The 24,900-nt window shown below is 38.6% G+C and overlaps 1 protein-coding gene and 1 non-coding gene across 12 annotated transcripts in view; both read left to right on the top strand.

The window, feature by feature from the left end:
* SHANK2 (SH3 and multiple ankyrin repeat domains 2) overlaps nt 1-24,900 on the top strand; it is a 369,360-nt gene that overhangs the window by 282,531 nt on the left and 61,929 nt on the right. The window lies entirely within an intron of this gene.
* LOC128852432 (5S ribosomal RNA) lies at nt 175-293 on the top strand. Its single transcript, XR_008450273.1, has one exon. It is a non-coding gene; the product is annotated as a 5S ribosomal RNA (ribosomal RNA).

The raw sequence follows: 24,900 nt of genomic DNA, 5'->3' as shown, positions 1-24,900 counted from the left end.
ACCAATGTACAGCACAGCACTATGAGGGCTGTTGTGGGGAAAATTAATTCCATCTCAGCCAGACTTGATAAACCACATAAAATTGCTCCAGGCCTTGTCTTAATTTAAAGATTCAGAGGGTAGATTTAAGTGAGATATTAGGAAGACTACACTACACTTGATCTTAGCCAAAAGGCCTACGGCCATACCACCCTGAGAACGCCCGATCTCGTCCGATCTCGGCAGCTAAGCAGGGTCGGGCCTGGTTAGTACTTGGATGGGAGACCGCCTGGGAATACCGGGTGCTGTAGGCTTATCCACCCAAGAGTATTGAAGGAACTGGCGGATGTCCTTTCCAAACCCCTATCCATCATCTTCCAGAGGTCCTGGCTGACTGGGGAAGTCCCACTAGACTGGAGGCTGGCTGATGTTGTGCCCATATACAAGAAGGGTTGCAGAGAGGATCCGGGGAACTACAGGCCTGTCAGTCTCACCTCAGTGCCAGGGAAAGTCATGGAACAGGTAATCTTGAGTGCTATCATGAGGCACATGCAAGAGAACCGGGTGATCAGGCCCAGTCAACATGGGTTTACAAAAGGCAGATCTTGCCAAACTAACCTGATCACCTTCTATGACAAAATCACTCAACTACTGGATGGGGGAAAGGCTGTGGATGTAGTCTTCTTGGACTTCAGTAAAGCCTTTGACACAGTTTCTCACAGCATTCTGCTGCAGAAACTGTCAGCCTCTGGCCTGGACAGGCGCACACTCTCCTGGGTTGAAAACTGGTTGGATGGCCGGGCCCAGAGAGTGGTGGTCAATGGAGTTAACTCCAGCTGGAGGCCAGTCACAAGTGGAGTTCCTCAGGGCTCAGTACTGGGTCCAGCTCTGTTCAATGTCTTTATCAATGACCTGGATGAAGGCATCGAGTGCACCCTCAGCAAGTTTGCAGATGACACTAAGCTGGGAGGAAGTGTCGACCTGCTGGAGGGTAGGGAGGCTCTGCAAAGGGATCTGAACAGGCTGGACCGCTGGGCTGAGACCAATGGGATGAGGTTTAACAAGGCCAAATGCCGGGTCCTGCACTTGGGGCACAACAACCCTATGCAGCGCTACAGACTGGGGGAAGAATGGCTGGAGAGCTGCACAGAAGAGAAGGACCTGGGGGTGCTGGTTGACAGCCGACTGAACATGAGCCAGCAGTGTGCCCAGGTGGCCAAGAAGGCCAATGGCATCTTGGCTTGTATCAGAAATGGGGTCACCAGCAGGTCCAGGGAGGTTATTCTCCCTCTGTACTCAGCACTGGTGAGACCGCATCTCGAGTACTGTGTTCAGTTCTGGGCCCCTCACCACAAGAAGGATGTTGAGGCTCTGGAGCGTGTCCAGAGAAGAGCAACAAAGCTGGTGAGGGGGCTGGAGAACAAGTCTTATGAGGAGCGGCTGAGAGAGCTGGGGTTGTTTAGCCTTGAGAAGAGGAGGCTGAGGGGAGACCTTATTACTCTCTACAACTACCTGAAAGGAGGTTGTGGAGAGGAGGGAGCTGGCCTCTTCTCCCAAGTGACAGGGGACAGGACTAGAGGGAATGGCCTGAAGCTCCATCAGGGGAGGTTCAGGTTGGATATCAGAAAAAAATTCTTCACAGTAAGAGTCATTGGGTACTGGAACAGGCTGCCCAGGGAGGTGGTCGAGTCGCCTTCCCTGGAGGTGTTTAAGGAACGGGTGGATGAAGTACTTAGGGACATGGTTTAGGGAGTGTTAGGAATGGTTGGACTCGATGATCCAATGGGTCCTTTCCAACCCAAAGCTTTATTTGATTCTATGATTATGATTCTTCAGTGGTTTGATTGAGAAAATAAACATCATTAGTAGACCATAGTCTACTTAAGTTTGAACAGAAAAAATCAGTATCAGTTCCTCCCTTCACCCAATCAATCTGAATGAATGGATTTTGGATTTTTATTACCTGTTTTTATGGAGATTTCTTTAGTTTGGTGACTCACTCTTTAAATTGTGGGTAAAGTAGCTGACTAAGCATTCTTCGGCGTGCAGAATTCCCAGCTCAAGGTTGACTTTTGGAGAAGGAAAAGGTGAGTTTTAAAAGCTATAATAAAAAAAAAAAGTAATCAAGACTTCAACTACATAATCCAAACCCCATTTTCAAACCGATTTCAGATATCTACTAATAGTCCCTCTTTGTTTTGCCTACCGCATCACGTCATATCTTATGGGAGGAATTCAAATTAAAAGTTGTTTTCCTGGACAATGGCAAAGTCTGGCAGATTACTGGATATTAGTTATATATATCATAGCATTTTGTTATAAAATTCTATTTAGATAAATTGTATTTCAGTGATTCAGGAAAGTCTACCCAGATGTTCACCCAGTTACTACTGCCAGCAAGTAAAGTTTTTACTGCCTTCTCTCCTAGGGGGGAAATGCTCATTAAAACTCCATTTAATTTGGTGTTAACAATGTTATTAGCTCCTCCACATGTTTCATGTCAGTCCTCCCACACACCTGCATTCTTTTTCCCAGTTTTCCTCTATTCACTTGCTTCCCCAGTTTGTCCCCGCAGTCTCTCCTGTTGTGTTTCTAAATGCTAGGACAGACCACGCAGTATGTTTTGCAGATTTGGAAGAAGCAGTAAAATATGTGTATTGAAAAGAGCTTTCTTTGTGAATGTTTTGTTGCATTTGTCAGGTGTGTCTGTGTCTTTAGAGGTCTAGGAAAACAACCTTGTGTTAGAGGAGTATATTTGGTTAACAAATCAGCTGTCAGCTAGGATAAATTGAATTCAGCTTTCAAGTCTCTTTGCAGAAAGTGTCTTGTTGTGCCTGCCATTTAAATTTTGGCTGGTCTCTAGTGCCTTCGATTCTCCGTGCAAAGGGAGAGTATTCTTTTTATTGTATCTAACTAAAGATGCCTGTTCATTATTTTTTAAATCTATAGGTTTTTGCTACTGTATTTTGCTTTTATTTAAGCCTCTAGGTTGGAATTGACTTAGTTTAGATCAAATTTTAGTTGAATTTTATATTTTAGAGACTCAGAATAAACTGAATAAATAAAATGCTGTATGAGAAGTAAAATATGTGATTACTTATGTTTGTTTAAGAAAATGTACAGCCAGAATTTGCTGGTAAGTGGAAAATATTTTATCATCTTACAGTGAAGTTGATGTTCTATTTTTTCATTTTCACATAAATTTATAAGCACAGCTAATCTCTTTGAGCTGTTTGTAAACACTGAAATCATTTTACTGGCTAACTGCATTGCATGTTTTCGTGGGGTGGGGAAGAGATGTTGCCTAGGTTGCTTAATAACCATTTTTCTTGTTGTAGAAGAACTTATTTTCCAAATTTAGTACTCTAATATATTGGATGCCATTATTGGAGAGAGAATTAAATGAAAATGGTTCCTGCCTTCCTGTGGCAGCTCTACACTGGGGTGCCCAGGCCTGATTTGGTGTAAAAGCTTCTAACTGTAGAGGCTTCAGCAGCCAGTGTCAGGAAGCTGGGAGTGTTAGTCCTGCACCAGCCTGTGTACTTACGTAGTCTTTTCTTCCTTGCAAGTCTTCTGCCCTGCATCCCAAATGTGTTTTTCCATTGAAGAGCCCCTCTCCTTCAAACCTCAGATAACCTTCACCTGCTCGATTTAACTGTAGCATTTTCTTCAACAAGATACAAATTCTATTTCCATCTATGTCCTACTTCACTGGAGAAAAGATTTAGAATAGACAGTATAATATGCTCCCCACAATGAGGAAATGTGGAAAGATTCATAAATAATAGGTTAGCCTAATTCCTGCTGATATGAAACTGCTTTAAATTGAACCTTGTTTGCTAGCACACTTTTTCTGTGGAATTGATTCTTCTTCCAAAGAGAAGCAGTTGTCAAAGAAATTTAAAATAAATTGACTGGTCACTTAGATTTTTTTTTAATTTTTTTTAGACTGGTTTCCTAAGAGACAGATTTTGCAGTCCCTGTGTCTGCCCATTCAGCCGTTTATCACTACCCAACCTCCTCCCCGTTTTTCAACACGTTGGGTAATTTCATGCAAATTTGACTGAGCCAGAAGTCATTAGAACTAATCATTAGTCATAAGGTCTAGTCATTAGATTTAAGTCATTAATCATAAGACCATCATTCCTACAAATTTAATAAAAACTGGCAGTTGATTTGATGATAGAGATCCAAAGTGGACCTTTCACTTTAGGGGAAAGATGGGCAGAACCTCAGCTTGGTGGCCACTGCTTGGCATTCTTGTTGGGGCAGAAAGCAGTTCCTCCTCCTCCAGCCACAGAATATTTTCTTCTTGCACAGCTGTCTTGTTAAAACAAATATGCATTATAAAGAAATTATTGAAGTGGTAGAAGGGCTTTAGTGGACAGATACATTAAACATCACAATTCGTTTTCTTAAAATAATAATTATTAACTTTTGTCCTTTGACTGCCAAGATATTACAAACTTTTCTTAATCATCTTCTTGCTAAGAAGAATACTTTATCAGGTCTTTCAACTCAATTTTGATAGTCATCTTCAGTGTTCCGTAATTACTGAATTATTCTAGTGGGTTCCTCAGAAAATAAATTAAGCTGAACTAACCAAGAAGTCCTTGTAAGATTTCAGCAACAGCAAGTGGTCTTTGGCTAAAATTTTCTTCCCAAGTGAGTCTGGTTTTAGTTGTTTTTTTTTTATCTTCTCCTATACGAAATCATAATAAAGTGGTTATAATTGATTTTAGTCAGACCTAACAGTGAGGCTCATCACTGGCCCAATTATCTTTTTGTCTGTCCTCTTTCACCTTCAACAGCTTTTGCTGGATCTGACTGTAGGCACAGTAAGGTAATCTATGTGGTTTTATTTTTGTGCTTTTGTGCTATGATAATCTGTGATAAACCATGAGGAGTGTATAAATTTAGCTAGCTGAAATACCAAGCTAGGTAAAGAGAGAAAAAGTGTTCCTGATGGTTTCAGGATTTTTATTGTCTATGGGCATGCACGCAAAAAGTACTTTGGATCATTAAATGTTAACTTCCTTGCTTAGCTTCATTAGAATTATTTTTATAGATTATTTAGAAACTCTGAGAAGAAAGTTCAGAAAAAAGAAATAACTTTTTCCAGCCAATTTCTTAAGTCTATGGTAACTCTATTTAGTATATATGGTGCTTTACTTCAAAAAAACACCTGTCAGCTGCTCCCAAATTAATCAAATGTGACTTCTTTGTAGGCTACCTATCTGCGAATTATTTTTTCCTGATTTTCTTTTTCTCTTGTGATTGTTACATAACGGTGGGAAACTGTTTATAAGCAGTGTGTGCTCATGTATGTAAATCCTAGACCTTTTTTGTTGTGCACCTTTCCTTGAAACCATTGATTTTCATCCCAGGAGGACAGATAATACAATCAGTGAAGCCTTTGAAGAAGCTGTCACCCAAATTCCTTTTTGCTTCTTCCTTCATTCTTTTAGTGAATGTATCCTAATTGCATAGAGTTGATTACAAGCATAGAGAAAAACATTGCTAAAACATTGTTACTTATTTACAATTCTGCATTCCTGTCCGTGAGTATATGCTAATAAGTGACAAGACAAACTGACTTTCTCCTTACCAGCTGGGCTTAGCTGATGACTTTTAGTGGTTCTTTACCTAAGTAAATCCATGTTTCCTTGGTTAATGTATGTTACTGGAAATGCAAAGGAAGCATCCTGGCTTTACTGAAGTCAGTGTGGAATAGATTAAGTGAATTCACATGTTCATTAATTTTTCCATTTAATATATTAGGGGTTTTGGTTGTTCTCAGGTGTTCATGTGGTTGTATTTAGATAAACAAAGTGAATTAACAGCTTTAGCATACAATGACCTCTTTATGCTCTTCCTTTGTCACAAAGTCATAGTTATTAGCAGGTAATCAAAACAATAGGGGTTTTAATTTTATTTTTCTGCCTGATTATGCTATACATGAAAGAAAGGATCTTCTTAGTGCTCACGTAGTGGAACTATCAGATTGACTGTCTTGTAATGGATTTAGTGTGTTACAAACACAGCTTTGAGGAGGAACAAATACCAACCACCATCAGTAAAGGAACTATGCATGGAGAAATTAAGGACCAAGTGCTCTGAAGCAGCACGTTATCCACAAAGCTGTGCGAAAGCTCTCTGACGCATCTTGCTGTGGGCACTGCACATACTCTTCCACAGCCTTAAATTGCTGGAAGTGCCTCAGGGAAGGCAAGTCCAGCCGCTACCAGCTCGGCCACGCTTTGCCCAAACCATTAAATCAAACTCCTTCTCTGGAGGCTGTTCTGTTGCAAGAGTCTTTCTGGAATATGAGCTGAAAAAAAGATTTGTTTAGACTACCAGCTGTGTTAAAAAAATGAAATAAATGGGACTGATTGAACTAGCTGTTGATGTATATCAAGTAGCAGCGATGTTGGATGTATGTCCTGCTTTTGGCAAAAAGTAAGCACAAAGTAATTTTTTTTTAAAATGTAAATTGCCTTCTAGAAGACAAAATTACGTAATACCTACAGAGTTTATAAATCATATAAATATATGCTTTGAGACTAAAGTTATAACATTTTCGGCTTTGATCTTGCATATCTTTTAAAGAAAGCTCTATCCACTTAACCTGGGGTTAAGCTTTGGCAATAAGACGTGAGAAAGCATAATATTTGCAGTGTCCGTGAGCTTGGAAGGCTTAATGGAATAGAAGACTTCAGTTCTCTTATTTTGAGTCTTTTAGAGCTCTTTAAGGATGTATCACAGTTTATAGCAGTTAAAGCTCATAAATGATTTAATAGAATGTTTTGGACAAAAAGGCAGCTTATACATTGATTTTTTTTTTTTTTTTTTTTTCTTTCTGAGACAAAAGTAACCCTTTTGAAGTTGTGGATTTCAATAAATTTTCAGATTAAAGAGTAATTTCACAAGAAGAGTTCGAATTAATCAGACCATGTGATTTATAGTGCGATATGTTTTCCATGTAGCTGTGGTCAAATAGTGAGACAATCAAAGGCGGTTTCTTCATACTGAAATTCAGTTTTAAGTTCCTTATCCTAAGGATGGATCACATTATCTCTTAAATGAGCAGTGGTGACACAAATGCTGGTTTTTCATTTGTGCTCCTGTTTGGAGATCTTGACTAAATTAACCACAAGGTATTTTATCTTTTTGTGATGGTGAGCCATTTGATACATCATGTGGTCTCCTGCTTAAAAGAAATCCTAGTCTTAGGACAGAAAGCAGACAACATATTTAGTGACAGGTGACATGTTGGTATTTGAGAGGAATCCAAGTAACAACTTAAATCTTTTCATTGAAAGGGAAAATAGGAAAAAAAAAAACAAACCCAAACTGAATTCATAAAAAAGCTGGATTGATTTTTCTAGTCCTTGAAGTTTTTCATCTACTGCATGGGATTTTTCTAGTGGGGAGAGAGAGATTTCTCTGTTGTAAGAGAAATAGAGAGTGAACAAGAACAGCAGGGGGTTATAATAGATCTAAGTACAGCTAATCATCAGGTGTGTAGTCAGCCTGGTTGTAGATTCAACAGATGCAAGTGAAATAGCTGACACATATCTGAAATTTCAGAAGTGCAGTGTACTGTGTAGAAGACTGACATGATTCACTGCTAACTTACATTTTTACGGGGAGATAAAGGGTATTAAGACTGTTTCTGTGATCGCATTAAAAGATTTGTGACTTATTAGGCACAGAAATGAAGATCCCAACCTGTTTGTCCAAGTAATTAAAGGGACAGTGGAAACTAGTGTTGAGACTCAAGGGATAAAATTAATTATTCATATTCAGTTATCAGAACCTCAAAGCAAGAATGATTGAGATTTGCATAAGTGGGTATGATTGAGACAACAGGGATAAATTGTTAACTGCCTGTGTGGGCTGCAGAGTGATGTAGTTTTTATAATGATTGTCATAGAGATGTAAGGCTGAGCTGGAAAAATAGAAACCAGAAAAGAGATAAAACAGAACATAAAATATTTTCTTGCTTTTGATCAACATCCAATTGTTCATCTTCACTGTAGGTGTAAATGAACAGGTTTATTATTGTAATCTGGTTTTGTATCAAATCTTGGAGAACAAAATTGTGAAATTACAGTGCTACGTAAAGTTCTTGGGTCACATACATGATTATTTTTCCAAACAGCGAGTACTTAGGACTCCTCATTCATATTTGGAGAAGGCGAGTTGAGATGTACAACAGGGAGGAGAAAAAGAAACCAACATACAAACCAGTATTCTATAGTGAGCATTTGGCTCTTCCTTTGAATACCTGCATTATTCAGTAGCTTTTACAAGGAACTAATCATTTGCCTGCGTTACTTTAGGGCATTTCAGAAACCTCTATATTAGCATACCCTATGCTTTTTATACATTTGGGTGTAAAAGATTGACTTTAATTGACATTCCAACCTAGGTTTGCAATGATGATTTATATACTTATTAAAATTCAAGTGTATTTCAGTGAAGTCATCTGCATGGTGTTTAAGACACTATGCCTTAGCTGCACTTTTTAGGCTTTAAAACATTGACAGTAGCACATAAAAAGAGGAACTTACTTGGTACTAATTTCTCTCTGAGTCTTGATGTATTTATAAAAATCTAATGCCAGTGATTTACTATGGATGCTAGTAAGTTAGATTTAATGTACGCGAAATACATTTTAAGCCCGTAAACAGGAGATGCAGTCTAATCATTAACTGTCTCTCTGAACTTATTCCTAATTGAGCCACTAATAATGGTAGTTGCTCAACTAGCTCCTCTGACTTTGTTCATACAAACGTCCCACAATAGATGAGTAATCCCTGGGCAGGTTTATTATGCAGCCAGAGCAATAATTGAAGTCCAATGTAGCAATATTTGTGCTGGAACATATCGATGAGGCTGTACACTGGATGCAGTCTCGCCATGGCATCCTGGCTAAGTTTCTCTTCCTGATGGTCCATGCTGTTGCAGGTGTTGCTGTGACTTTTGTGTCTAGACATCCTAATTAAGACATTAGCAATCAAGCTTATTTGGAAATCGTAAAGTGGTATGAAAAGCGTGTAACAGCAGTAAGATTTAGAAATTCCAGACATGGAGAGCATCATACAATCACGGTGGATTCCACAGTGATTAGTGTCCTAAATGCATTGTTGAGAGAAAGATTTCAGGAGCTTTAAAGGACTTCTCTGCTCTCTCGGACAAAAACTATGTGGGGAAAACATGCTTCTGCACCAGCTTGCTGCTCTCATCAGATTCTTAAACATAAGCCCCCAAAAGCTACACATAAACAAGTGACCTTGGGGTTTATTTAAACTGGATTATACATTTTCATAAAAATAATGTTTGTACAAATCTTTGTCTATAAATACAGTACAAGATTAATTTTAATCAATAAACAATGGAGACGGAGGAGTTTTTTTCAAGAAAATCTCTCTGGATGGGATAAACAGTGGGGCCTTTTCCCTTTCTTACAGCAGACTAATCCACAGATACATTTTTATAGGGCTTTTTTCAGTGGCTTGTATCTCTACAATGCTTTTAAAGCAATATAAAAATTATTTTGCTACAAATAATTAAGCAAACCTATCTGGAATTTACTTTGTACTTAAGAATTTGCCTTTTCTGATGAAAATTAATTTTAAAAGACCACATGCAATTGCCATCTTTTGCCAGGAGAAAAGTGATTGCTATCCCTTAGATTCTTAAATTATATTCAAAGTGATCTTCAAACAGTTTAGTGATTTCAGGAGTAATAAAGGTAATGGGATTTATTTGAAGGGTTTCATGATTACAGCAGATGATTTTAAATGCTTACTGATGTTCCATCGTGCTGCCTGTGGCATTTTTATTGCTAGTTTTAAAGAAGTCATGATGATTTCTTTTAAGAACCAAACGATTCTGAATGAGAGCAAACTATGGTGATGAGCAGCTTTAAGAACAAGAGGGAAATGTTTAACCTGTCAATGCTGTTGCTAGAGAGCACAGTGTGGTACGAGGATCTGTTGCCGTCTCTAAAGTTCATTGCTTTGCAGGAAATAAGACCAGGATATTTTTCATTTGTTCCAAACATCAGATGGTATTTTAAGCATATGAGGACAGGCTGAGACAGTTGGGTTTGTTCAGTTTAGGAAAGATTCTGAGTAGACCTTATAGCGGCCTTCCAGTACTTCCAGTTACCACAGGAAAGGTGGGGAGGGACTCCTTATCAGGGATTGCGGGGATAGGATGAGGGGGAATGTTTTTAAGTTGAAAGAGGGAAGATTTAGATGAGATATTAGGAAGAAATTCTTCACTGTGAGGTTGGTGGGGCACTGGTACAGGTTGCCCAGAGAATTCATGGATGTCCTATCCCTAGAGGTGTTCATGGACAAGCTAGATAAGGCTTTGAGCAACCTGATCCAGTGGGAGATGTCCCTGACAACAGCAGGGGGATTGGAACTGTATGAGCTTTAAGGTCTCTTCCCATCCAAACCATTCTATGAAATGATTCTATGATTTGATATAGTCTAGTAGATTACAGAATTGTCAGTTGTCAGATGTAGAAATGTCACATGAAATAAAATACTTGAATTGCAATTTTACATAGGTCATGATACCAGCAACAAGGATATTAATTGCTTTTACTATATATTAATTACTTTTACTATAAAATTAATTTGGAAGGGAAAATAGGACTCCAAGCATATTATCTTTGGCATGGTGCTTTCCAGCTCAAGTGGGCAAGAGAATTCCATACAAATGTACTCATATTCTTTTGTGTTTTCTTCAAACATAAGATAAGCAGAAATTAATTGTATTGACGTCTTCATAGGTGTAGATAGCATAGGGATGTTTAAAAATCACATGTATAGATGTAAACACTGCTAATGAAAACTGGTTTTGTGCATCAGGCTTTTTGTTAATAAATCAATCTCTGTTTAAATGATTCCCAGCTAACAGGCTCTGCTGATCAGATACAAAAATGTAATATGCCGTAGCTGTGAGAAATAAAAGATACAATGATTGGTAGCATTTTCCATGAAATATTAAATTTTGAGAGTTAAGAGGGCTCACTTTCAGATCCTGTGTATTTACATGTAAGCAATTTTTAAACATAAATTCTCCTAAATCTGTACTGATAAGATTATGAATAGCAGAATCATTACATTTAGGAGACAAAGTTACAGTTCCTAAATTGGATTTCTCACCTCAAACAACAAACGACTTCGATCATTCTCTGTGGTTTCACTTTTTTGGAGAGGATGAAGGGAAAAAGTTTTAATTTAAACCAACCCACGGTAGTTGTACTGAGGAAAAAGATATACAGAGGTGATGCAGGGATTAGCAGCGCAGGCTGATGTCAACCCGTTTCCCAAATTATCTGTAGTGTTATCAAGAGAAATTTGTGGCATGCTATTTCATGTCCAAGGTGTTTTTCTTTAAAAGATAGACACGTGGTTGATTGTAAGATCCAGCATTGGCAACAGCTTACTTTTTATAGTAGCATCATATTTCTTTTCTGGTCAACATCATAATCTGAAGTGGTGTTGTCTACAACTATATTCCTAACCAAAATAGTGTATAGAATAAGGATGCAGGCTAGTAATAGGCCATAATTCCTCGTCCTTAAGAGTATCTGAGCTGTAAATAACCTAAATTCTGCTACTGCTGTGAGTGACTTAGTGCCTTCTGCAGTGGATTTGAAAGGGTAGTGCAGAGTTCCTGCAAAAATAATACTAAATCATTAATTTGTAACTGAGTAGTGTTTTAATTTGACAAAAATCCTGGCAAAAATCTTATTTGTTCCATTAAATAAATTAATCCAGTTTGAAATGTGTTCCATACACCAGAGTTTGAGAAACTAGGACTGTACCTCTCTTTATTCCACGGTCTTTTTTGCTTGGATTCTAAAGAACAATTTTTTGTGATAAAGAGTATTAATTTAATAATATTCAGAAATAAAAAAAACAATATCAACAAAGAGGTTCTTACTGCTTGAATCCTCCCCATATCTTTATTATATCGATGTTCTCAGCTGGTGTTTATTCCTGCTTTAGTATCATCTCTAAAATAATTCACATTGTGCAGTTACAGAATAGTATTAGGTTTTGTCTTTGTCATTTGAATCGAATTCTCACATGGGAAGATGAAATAAGTAAGCTTCCTGCTATGGATTGATGTCTTTTGGCCAGTTTCTTTTAAGTAATTCTGTGTATCCTCGATATTTTTCTCCTCTTAACTTTGTTCTGTCACGAGTGTTTCACATCCCACCAAAACCCTTCTTTTTCACCTCCGAATGTTCTGAAGTCTTTTTTTGCCATTATCTTGACTTTCACTTTCTTATTTTCTAGAACTTAACTGTTATCCAAAATTATTATCGTACTATCATAGTATAGTTTGGGTTGGAAGGGACCTTAAAGATCATCCAGTTCCAACCCCCTGCCATGGGCAGGGACACCTCCCACTGGATCAGGCTGCCCAAGGCCCCATCCAGCCTGACCTTGAACCCCCTCCAGGGATGGGGCAGCCACAACTTCCCTGGGCAACCTGTGCCAGTGTCTCACCGCTCTCGTGGTGAAGAAATTCTTCCTAATGTCCAGTCTAAATCTGCCCCTCTCCAGTTTATATCCATTCCCCCTGGTACCCTAGATCTTGCTTAACGTTGTTTTCAGAAGTTATCTGTTTCTTTGTGGCCAAAATGATTTTGGATGCTTCTGTAGGAGAACAGCAGTGCTCTGCTGTTCAAGGTCTGCATACAGCTGAAATGTTGTGTCACTTCAAAGGTTTTCTGGACTCGTCTGTACATTTTCTGCTTTATTCTCTGAGCAACCTTCAGTTTTTATCAGTCCTTTTTGTATTCTTCTCTAGTGAGCATCAGTATTTTTGCATGCTGTCTCTTCTGCTGACCTCTCCCTTGTTCTGAATGACCTCTGTTTTCTCTTTTAAACATGCTACTTTCAGCATTTCTCTTTAAAAAGTATGTTGATAGCATAACTGCAACAATGTCAACCGGGACTCCGTGGATTTCTTTTATTATCTTAGAAGACTTTTATAATACTTTTTGGATAATGGCCTTTTTTAAAGTATGTTATCAAAAAAAACCATACTAGCATATTTAAGGAGTAATTTCAAAACCTCTGCAGAGGTGTTCAGAGTTTCATCCCATTAACCACTGCTGCATATGAAAGAAGCCTTAGATGTCTTTATCTATGTGGGATGGGGTCATGGCTGAATTAGAGATGGTGGGAATTGTTGTGCTTTAGGGAATCAGCTGCTGGATGTGGTTGCTGTGGCCTGTCTAGCTTTAGAGAGCTTCCTGGAAAGAAGAGAAATGATGAGAAGTTTCAGTGCCATAGAATCATAGACTAGTTTGGGTTGGAAGGAACCATAAAGATCACCTAGTTCCAACCTCCCTGCCATGGGCAGGGACACCTCCCACTGGATCAGGCTGCCCAAGGCCCCATCCAACCTGTCCTTGAACATCTCCAGGGATGGGGCAGCCACAGCTTCGCTGGGCAACCTGTGCCAGTGCCTCACAACTCTCATGGTGAAGAAATTCTTCCTTATGTCTAGTCTAAATCTGCCCCTCTCCAGTTTATAGCCTTTGCCCCCAGTCCTGTCGCTACAAGTCTTTGTAAACAGTTCCTCCATGGCATTTCTGTAGCCCCTTCAGGTACTCTAAGGTCTCTATAAGGTCTCCTCAGAATCTTCTCTTCTCCAAACTGAACGACCCAGACTCTCTCAGCTTGTTCTCAGACTGGAGGTGTCATTCCCTTCTGACCAGGGTTCCAGTCATAACCAAAGGAAACCTTAGCATGTTGTAATAGAGATGAGCCTGTCCATTTTCCTGTCTGTTTTGCTACTTCATATATTTACTCTAACTTAAAATCAAAAGGATTCTGCAGCGGATTATTTTACTGATAGCAGTATCTAATAAGTAGTTGCTTAAGGCTTCATTCGTCCAGCTAGCATTAGTTTTCAGTGTTAGTTTTAACTTTTTCCTGGCTGCTAACAGGATTAACAAAAGAATAATTGATAAATATTGCTGCCATCATCTTGGAATGCTGATTTGTATTTATATACATATGAATATGCATATGGGCCTACAGGATAGTTGGGGAGGGGCTATTTATCAGGAAGTGCAGTGACAGAACAAGGGGGAATGCTTTTAAGCTGAAAGAGGGAAGATTTAGGCTAGATATTAGGAAAAAATATTTTCCTGTAAGGGTGGTGAGGCACTGGAAGAAGTTGTCCAGAGAAGTGATGGACACCCCTATCCCTGGAGGTGTTCAAGACCAGGGTGGATGAGGCTTTGAGCAGCCTCTTCCAGTGGGAGGCGTTCCTGCCCATGACAGGGGAGGTGGAACTGGGTGATCTTGAAAGTTCCTTCCAACCGAAACCATTCTGTGATTCTATTAATCCACATAACTGAGGAGAACCATTATACATTCTGAGGGCCTGAAAGGGTCAAAAGCAGAATGATGAAGCCAGAGGCCTTGAGAGCAGTGTTCTGTGGGGTCTGAAAGGGTCAATTACAGAAAACTGTGCTGAGATTAAAAGCCGCTCCTCCTGGAAGGGAGGATGCGGACACAGAGGTTCTTGGCGGTATGATGGGTTTCTCCCCATTCCAGGGCCCAAGCTAAATGTATACACTCCAGGAACACCTGCAGACTTAGTTAAGGATGTTATGTGAACTCTGGCCAGACACGTAGACCCTTGTTTGTAGAACTTATAGAGCCTGCTTTCTCACGACAAGAATAGTAATAAAGTATGTAAGTAGTGCATACAAGTACGATGTTATCTCAACTCATGTAATCATTATTCGAAGAGGAACCAGAAGAGTATAAAAACTCCGTTTGGAGAACAAAATGTTGCTACTTGCCACCAGAGCAGTAGTCCGTCTGTCGATTTAGGCGTCCCTGTGAGCTGGTCTCCGTCACATAACTACATCATCTAAGAAATGATAAAGGTTTCTGTTCTTTTTAGAGGAGGTATAGGTGTAAAGATGTGGAAGAAATTTTGAGCAAGCAAAGCATATGTTTTCTGCCTGAGGAAGAGAGGGTGTAGAATTAAAATGCATACTCGAAGTACACCAGCTGGATTATTTCCTCTGCTGAAGTACAATCAGTCTACAAGATACCATGCTGAAAGTGAATGCACTGCTATTTGTAGTGGACAAATTCTGGTCATACTGTTTTAGTTACTGAGCCACAAAAATTCTGGTTTATTCATTGTTTTTCCTATACACCTACATCAACGTGAAGATAAATAATTCAGTGTTTGACTGTGTTTTTCCTTTTAGATTATTTTCAGCTATTATAGACTATTTCTCACCTTCATTCATTAATTATAGATTGCTTAAAGAAAGAGCATTAATAAATTTTAGCTCACAAAGACTGATTAGCTTCTAATGACAACCTAATTTTTAAAGAAACAACCTAATTATTGAAGAAACAAACACCACTATTTTAAGATCACTTTAACTCTGCCGCATTTTTGCATTTTAAATTCCTACTGCACTGTGCACTTTTAGTTTCAAAAGTGCCAATATAAGGGTCATGAAGGAAAGTGCTATTCCAGCCCTCCAAATAGAGCTTGGCAAATGACTTCGAGTCTTTGAAACAAAATCAATATCTATTTGAGTTTTCTTATTAAAAAGGAATCATAATTCAGGTGTGTATGCTGAAATTATTGTGTAGTCATTAAGTTTAAAATCCACATTTTGGTACTTGTACAGGAGGGCTCCTCTAGTGCAAATCCTGCTGTTACTTGCGTTTCTGTCAATTTATTCAATGGAATATCTCTAAATTTATTTATTATCATGGGAAACTTCCAATTTTTTATTCCTTCCCCAGAGGAAATTAAGAAATGCAACACTACAGTGTTACTTTAGGCCAAGTAAATCTAGCTAGACTAGCTTATTTTGTTGCTTTTATTTTTAAGAATTCACTGTCTGCAAAAAGAAATCTTTTGATTATCACTTCATTATAAATTTTATTTTTAAGTTAATAATGACTAAGTTGCACAAAGGGAGATTTAGATGGGATATTAAAAGAAATTTCTTTACTGAAGGAGTGGTGAAGCACTGGAAAAGGCTGCCCCACGACGTGGTAGAGTCTCCATACCTGGTGGGTTCAAAAAACAGGTAGATGTGGCACTTTGGGACATGACTTAGCACGGTGGTGTTGGGCTGATGGTTGGACTGGATGAGCTTAGAGGTCTTTTCCAACCTTTATGATTCTATGATTGTAATTTCAAACAAATCATAAATTATTTACGTAGTACATTGCAAGAAAGTATGTAATATATTCATTCTCTCTTTCTGACCCTGCTCCTTTCATTATGTACGTACCTTCTGTACTTCCACAGCTTAATATTAAGCAGAGATTTTTCAGAAGTGGCGTAAACTAGTATGACTGATCTGGTTTCAGCTTTTACATTGCACAAACGTATTTTTGCAGATCTTCTTGATCTTCTTGCTTTCCTGCAGTAGTTGCCAAAACACTTCAAAAGGTGAATAAGTACTTTCTCACTTCAAAATGAGTAGCTGAGAAAGATGAGGTTTAGCCATGCAGTGCTGTCTTAAGGAGTATTGGTGCCGTTTGATTTCCTGTCTGCCAGCCTAATCCTGCTGCTGATTCTCGCCATGCCGCTTTGTACAAAAGATATATTTCCTATTAGTTGTATTGACACACGGATTGGTGTTTTATTAAACCTGTAATGCAAAAAAAAATGTTCACTTTTACTGAAAAGATTACTTCCTAGAAACTCTCATCTGGGAAGGGAGGAAATTAATTATCTCCTTAAAATACATTATAGAAAATAATCTTCCTGTATCTGCTCAAAGGAGCTTCATTCTCTCTCTAGTCTATTTTGAAGAAAGCAGATCTTCAGAGTTTGGTCATTTTAAGAGAGTTCTTTAGGGAAGAGACACATGCACATATATGTAAGTAGGTGTATATTACATTTTCCAGTACTTAACAGTATCAACATCTATCTTTGAACATAATGCTTCCTTCATTTAAATAATAACAACAGTAATCAACTTATTGTTTTGAGGACTGAATTTACTACTAAGCTGGATTAGCTAGCAGAGTTTTGAGTTCATGTTTGCAAATGTACATGACTATAATTAGCCATGGAGATAGATGAGCTTTCTCCCTTTCAAAAAAAATTCTCACATGCACATTTTATGGACTTCCAAGAAAGTCTGGATTTGCTCCTGCCTTTGAAAAACCAAAGCTATTGTGGGTCAAGTTTTTTGTACTGTTGGTCTTCAGTATCCATCTCAAAATTCTTGTGCTTGATAAATGGTGAATTATCTGTGGAGAGGATTAAGTGATATCTTGAAAGAAAGTGAAACAAAGCTGGAAATTATTTCAGTTACTTCCTAATTAATACCACAGAGACTTCAGTCTTTTTTTAATCTGTTGTAAATGATGCCTTCTCTTTCTTGTGGTGAAAGTCTAGACAGCCAAATGGATGTTACGTGCTTTGCTGTAGCTGTTGTTATTCATTTCTTATTAAGTCGTGGTTTAATAGAAACACACGTATTATTTAGTGGGAAGCAGATACCAAACTGTAAAGCTATTTAATAAAGAGGGTAACAAAATAAATCTTATTTTATAATTTGCAGACTTGCTTTAAGAGTGTTAGTTCTCTATGTGCTAGTGCAGCAGTTGATCCCAAAGAGGTCCCAGCACCTCCACCCACCCACTCTTCCCTACTGCAATGGCATTTGCCCACAGACACACTTAAACAGTGACATATTTTCTTATTCGTATTTTCTCTACTGATATCCCCTCTAGCCACTTCCACGCAAAAGTCTGGGAAACCAAAAACCCTCTAGGAAATAAATTTAAAGAATCTTCCATGTTTTACAGAAAATTAATTAGGTTTTTTTTTCAAAAGGAAGTGGGTTTCATTTAGAAGAAAAATCAGTTCACAAGGGTCTGAAAATGTAGGTAAAATGGCATAGGCAGAGGGAATATAGGGGTGACGTCATCGCCTAGCTATTCCTTAAGTTATCTTCAGATGAGAGGAGTATCATCATTTACATTATTAGGGCAGAGAGGATCACAAATTAAAATTAGGTCAGAAATAGCTAAAGGTTGTGATAAGATGATTACATGCGAGGCAGAATAAGAAGTACAAGCAAAGTCTGTGGATATGCAATGCTAATACATCCCTCTGGATCTATAGCTATCTCAGCAGTATCAGACAGCAGTGGTGGCCCAGCGTCCTTTGCTAACTGCCACTGCGTAAGAAGCTGTTGCCATCCTCTTTAATTTAGCCCCTGTGATCTGTGTTTATGTCACTAGGCCAGTATAATCAGTTCTGCAGTTATCTTGAATTCTCTTCAGGCTCATGGAAAGCAAAACTGTGTAATCGTAGTAGATACATGCTCAATACAGTGCTTTCTTCATCCTTTTTTTGTGATATTTTGAGTGTGTGTGGTTTTCAAAAGGGTCTATAATAACGATTCATTGGTACTGCAAATAGTATTGTGCTGTACTTTGTCACGTGCCGGGTAAATCCGAGAGGGGTACTCATAGCCCCTTGTTGTGTCTCTTGAATTAGCAGCTGAACTGCATCTGCTTCAGCTGATCATGCTTCTGGCAGCTGGTGTACTTACGTAGAGCGACAGACAAACAGATATCCTGGGCTGCACCAAAAGCAGCGCGGCCAGCAGGTCAAGGTAGGGGATTCTGCCCCTCTATTCCTCTCTTGTGAGACCTCACCTGGAGTATTGTGTCCAGTTTTGGAATCCTCTACATAAGAAGGATATGGAGCTGTTGGAATGGGTCCAGAGGAGGCTACAAGGATGATCCAAGGGCTGGAGCACGTTCCTTACAAGGATGGGCTGAGAGAGTTGAGGTTGTTCAGCCTGTAGAAGAGAAGGCTCCAAGGAGACCTTATAGCGACCTTCCAGTACCTGAAGAGAGCAACAAGAAAGCTGGGGAGGGATTTTTTTACAAAATCATGGATTGATAGGACATGGGGGAGTGGCTTTAAATTGGAGAGGAGCAGATGTAGGTTAGACATAAGGAGAAATTTCTTTGCAATGAGGGCAAGTAGGCACTGGCCCAGGTTGCCCAGGGAAGTGGTAGCTGCCCCATCCCTGGAGGTGTTCAAGACCATGTTGGATGCGGCCTTGAGCAGCCTGATCCAGTAGGAGGTGCCCCTGCCCATGGCAAGGGTTGGAACTGGATGATCTTTAAGTTGCCTTCTGACTCAAATCATTCTATATACACGCATTTGTAAATGTATTTATATATACATACAAACATACAGGTGAGGTTCCATTAAGATTATGTTATAGGCAGTTGAGGCACTAGAGCCATGAAGGTACAGCAGTTGCCCAAGTAGGGACTAGGACTGCCCCTGGTCCAAGTGGAATCCTTCATTATCATAGCTTCTCTGAAACCAGTTCCAGTATTGGCACCCAGATAACAGTATGCATGTGACAGTACACTTGAAAGCAGAAAGTGGAATCAGTATTCTTTTGTATATTTTCTCTTTCAAAGCAACAAAATTCTGAACGGGTACTTCAATGGGTACATTTTTTTGTTATTTTTTTCCTGGATGGCATATATTCTAATAGTTCGTCAGCTGCAAAGGCTTCTAACATGGGTAGTAATTGTCTAGATGCTGCAGAGATGGATGATAAAAATAGATTGTAGGTGATCTGTGTCTTCCTAAAAGGCCACTGTAAAATAAAATGTTAGAGCCTTTTATTATTGGGTCAGTAATACAGAAAAAAAACTTAAATGAATTTAGGAATGTTTTAGTGATGGAAGCTTTCTTCTTCAGTTTACCAGTTACAGAGACTGTGGCAAAAAAAGGGGTGTATTTCTGGAAACGTCTAGTAAAAATCGTTGCTAAGAGGAGAAAATATATCGATTTCTACAGCTTGTTTGTTGTTCTCAGAGAGGTGTAGGGCTTTACTAGTCTTTTCAATGTTATTCACTTGACTTCCACTTGTTCTTACAGAGAAGAGCTGGAAAAGAGGTCAAATAGCACCACTGAAATCTGAAATGACAACAGGAGGCATAAATCTGTGTTACGAATTTTAATCTTTTTCTGCTGTCTACCAGAAAAATTTTTATGTATGTTCAAAAGAACTTTATATTAGAGCATGTTTTGTTTTTTTTTCTGAAATGCAACACTCAATTAATTTACATGAGAGGCTATAGTGAGAGGATGAGGGGCAATGGGTATAAACTGGAGAGGGGCAGGTTTAGACTAGACATAAGGAGGAACTTCTTCACCATGAGAGTGGTGAGGCACTGGCACAGGTTGCCCAGGGAAGCTGTGGCTGCCCCATCCATGGAGGTGCTGAAGGCCAGGTTGGATGGGGCCTTGGGCAGCCTGATCCAGTGGGAGGTGTCCCTGCCGATGGCAGGGGGGGTTGGAGCTACATGATCTTTAAGATCACTTTCTACCCAAACTATTTTATGATTCATGATATTGCTCTAGTAGCAAGATGGACAGATATGGAAGCATAATTGATTATATTTAAAATCACAGAATCATAGAATTTATGCTAGTCTACCAAATGGAAATATAGAGGTTCTATTTTTCCAGGTTGCTCTCAGCCTGTCCTCATATGGGAGATGCTCCAGCCCTCAGATCACCCTTGTAACCCTCCTCTGGAACCATTCCTACAGTTCCATCTCCTTCTTGTGTTGAGGATTCCAGAACTGGACACAATATTCCAGATGAGGTCTCACAAGAGAGGAAAAGATGGGCATGTTACTGAAGACAAGTTCAGAAGTAACGTCACAGCTAGCACTGTCCTGTCCTTCACCAGCCAAACCGTTTCTTTCTGTGTGTTTCTAATACCTAGAAAGTGGAGTGCGTGTTTCTCGCACATTTCACCTGATACTGGTCTGTTCACAGGAAGAAAGACCAGCACAGTCTGCTGTCAGTTTCTATAGTAAACTGCTGGTAGCAGTAGAGTTTGGACTGATGTTGAGTCACACCTTGTAATTCACTCCACCTTCTGGAGAGAGAAAATCTGTTGCTTTACAAAAGGTTTTCAGTGATAGAGGTGAAATGATTAGTTACCTTCCTAAGTGTCCCAGTATGTTTTGTTAGTTGGACTGTGCTCTGTCTAGCAGAGTTGGGGAAAGGGATTGTATACACGCTAAATAACTGAGAATTTTGTTCATATTAGCTCTTTTTCCCTTGTTGCTGCAATTAGGAGGGACCATATGTTATTTTTGCCCTTTCTTCTGGAACTTTGTGATTTGCTTTTAGTTAATCTATACCAAAACCATCAGAGTTAACATTCTAAAATATATCATTACCATCTTGTCGTTCGTGCTTATGTGGTTACTTGTGTCTTGGCAGTAGAAGAACACACAGGATGCCAAAGTGGACAGGCAGAGGAAAAGAATAAAGCAAAGAATGTAAAGATTAAAGGAACTGATGGATTGTTATGGCTGCTAGAGTGTTACAAAAGTTTTCCCTGAAAATGTTAGTGGGCCACATATTCGCTCCTTTAAAGGTTAAGGATCATTGTCACTAATGTTATTACTAATACAATCTGCAGTTATTAGCAAAAATGAAACTACAAAGTTGTGCAGGATGTCACAAAAGAGAAGGTATGTTAAAATATAGTTTGTGTAGTGATAGTTATTTCAATTGCATTAGACAATTCTTGAGCATATGATCCAGAGGAATGAATTCAGAGCTGCTGCTGATCCCTGATGCTATTAGCATCCCAGTATATTCGTTCTAAATTTCCTCCCTTTCTCCCAACTTTTTCTACTTCTCCCTTCCTGTTTCACAAAGGTCTGAATGGCACAGATCCTCAGTAATCTGGGTTTGGGGAATTAATGAACCCTTTAAGCACCCATCAGGGATATTCTCTGTGAAACGTATGGTGTGCTGAGAGAGGCGTTTGGGATGGTAGAGACAAGACCATCTCTACTCTTTTCTGCCGTGCAGGTGCCTTCCTGTCAGTAGTCCTCCCTCACAGAAGACCTATTAGTGATCTACTGGAATACAGCCATTCTGATCTTCATCTTTCATTCTGATTCCAGTTTAAATTGTGAGAAAGTTTCCAACAGCCTATTAAATTAGTTCATTCACTTAGTTCATTAACTTAGGAGACCTATTTCAAATTAGTATCTAATTTGAATACTCGGGGCATTGAATACTCAGTAGTCTTTCTTCTTGGATGCTGATAGGGAGGATATTCTGGAAGTTTATTTTGGACACTGGCTGGGTCCTTTTATTTAGTAAGGAAATTCTCTTTTTACTTTTACTGTAATCTACTGAAATATTTGGGTTTTGCTTTGTGGGGAAAACATGCAAAGTCATCTTTTCTAATTCACTGAGTGGATGACTGTTTTAGAAGAAACTTCTGTAGCACATTATATTAAAACCAAGGAAAAAGAATTTGACAACCATGCTTAATCTTGAGCTTTCTGTGAAACAAAAGAAAGACAGATGTAAATATATGAATCAGGCTTTACAGGTGTGTAGAAAGCATAATTGTTCTGCTACTAAAAGGTGTGCACTGTTTTCCTTTTTTCACTATGTGATCAGAAATCTGAGATTCAATACATCTGTATGGGCATGGCACACTGCGTGAAAATAATATGCCTGGTACTTCCTACATTGTAGTATTCCAGGTTTTCGTACATATATATAACTTTATATATGTTATATACATACATATATATAACTTTATATATGTGTATTTATATGCTTATAATATGATAGGACTATGAGAGCTATGAAAGAATCTTTTGTTGCTTCACTCTTCACAGAGGAAATTAAAAGCTAAATAAGAGGTTTAAATTTTAGAGAAAAACATTGACAATGTTTTTAGAATAAGAGCCAGTCTTAGTTGTCAGTTTTGAAGGACAAAATTCAGTGACCTGACAGCAATCCTGTTTTGAAGCTTGTAATGAAAGATCAGTTGTGTTGAACCTGCAGGGCATTCTCTTGTTTTTCTACAAAGTGGCTTTTCCCCTTGAACAACTGGAAATTTTTTTTTTTTAAAATATTATAGTCCTGACTGTGTTTAACTAAACCAACTCTTAATACTGACGTAGATTCTAACTAGGATAAGTCTTCACTGTAAAGAAGGCTGATCAAACCCAGAAAAAGAAACTGAATCTTGATCAGATAACAGAAGGGCTGTCTTGAGGTTAAGCACTGATATATCAAGTCTGTTGTTTAGCTGTTGTATCATCTGCTAAGATGAAGGTACAGGAGGTGATTGTTGTTACGGAGGGGATGGAGAGCTTGACAGCATCTAAAAACTATCTGTTTAAGTCCAATACAGCTGTCTGATGCACTTTCAAGCAGGAAGAGCTTTTCTGGTGGGATAAGTATGAGCAGTTTTTCATGGTCCAGTTGTAACTCAGGGAAGTTTTCTTTTCTTTTTGTTTATTGAGCTTTGCTGTGCTATGAGAGGTTTTGGCCTTAGATAACATTACCTGTGTAGTATTATGGTCTCTACATATATCTAATATTGGAATATGCCAATAATAAATCATTAGAGTTGGTTATACTCTTTCTTATGCAATGACACCTGCAAGACATTTAATGGTTTCATAGTTTTCCCAACATGTCAAAATATAAGTCGTGTGCTTATTATGGGATGTATATGTTAAAAATCTCATCTATTTGTATAGAACAGTTCACAGACATGATTTATGTTTTAGGAATAGGTAGTGTTCCTGTTTTCTAGTATTACACTCAGAAATCTAGTTTCCTTTTGGTATCAGTTTCATCCAGGATTAATGGATGTATAAATGCTTCTGCAATAGCACATTTCTGAAGTTGCTGTGCCCCTCTGCCTACAGCGAATTATCGGTTTTGATATCAAAATGAAAACAAATCACTAAGGTAAAATCAGCTGAGTTAAAAGTCAGCTATGAGTGTACTGTAGTCCACACTACCGTTTTAGTAATAGAATAGTACCAAGTAGGGAAGACTCTCAAAAGATGTAGCAGCTATTATTAGCAAGACTGCCTCTAAAAAGGTGTTTATTTTAGTCTTGCATGACTCATCCTTAGTCTTACATAAAGACAAGACAAAGTGCAGTTCACTGACTTTGGCCACTAATCAAAATACTGGCAAGACCTCAAAGTGCGTGCTTTTCCTTTGTCTGTCTTTTTTGATCTGTGTCTTGTGGCATGACGTTGGTAAAGAAAATAAGTAACCAACATTTACTGTTTCCGTGACTAAGTATTATCTAGGAAGCTTTTAACTAATACCGCATCTGCAGTGAAAACAATTCTGAAACTATGAAATATTCAGTGAGGTTTTTGTCATATGCTGCATTTTACTGGCTATCATCATGCTGTATTAAGTCATAGCTTTTGGCCACATTAGATGTCCTACAATCTTCCAGATTGGCTACAGTTATTTCAAGTAAAATTCTTCATCTCTTCTTGATTAATTATGGGATAACCCTGCAATGAGACCAAAAAAAGACATAAATCCAGTTACACATAGTAAAGTGAGGATGTTCTTCATTAACCTGAGGACCAGTGGTGGGAATGCTGTATAGGGAGGCAGCTCTGAGTTGCTTCAACTAACAAGCAGCCTAGTACTCTAAGTGAGAGGTTGCCAGTGTAGCTTTGTACACAGCCAGTATTCGTTTTAAAAAGCATGAAGATGGAAAAAGTAATGGTAGCACAATTGCTTCCAGCCAAAATGATTGTAATTCTTCCAGTGAAAACAAAAAGCAAAAAAAGGAGTAAAGAAGGTAATTGATAAGCCAGATCCCAGTTGGTAATTGTGATTTCCTGATGGAAAGATTTAATAGGAGTTTGCTAATGTTTCAGTTGGGGCTGTGATGAAGGAGGTATAAGAGATTTTTAAAAAACAATATGAAAATTATACAGCTACATTTCCTGCTTAGAAGGCAAGAAGTAAGGAAGTAAAATAAATTACCTTCCTCATACTGGTTTG

Source organism: Cuculus canorus, chromosome 5 (assembly GCF_017976375.1).
Source record: "Cuculus canorus isolate bCucCan1 chromosome 5, bCucCan1.pri, whole genome shotgun sequence".
Classification (NCBI taxonomy): Eukaryota; Metazoa; Chordata; class Aves; order Cuculiformes; family Cuculidae; genus Cuculus; species Cuculus canorus.
This window is presented reverse-complemented; position numbering and strand designations above follow the sequence as displayed.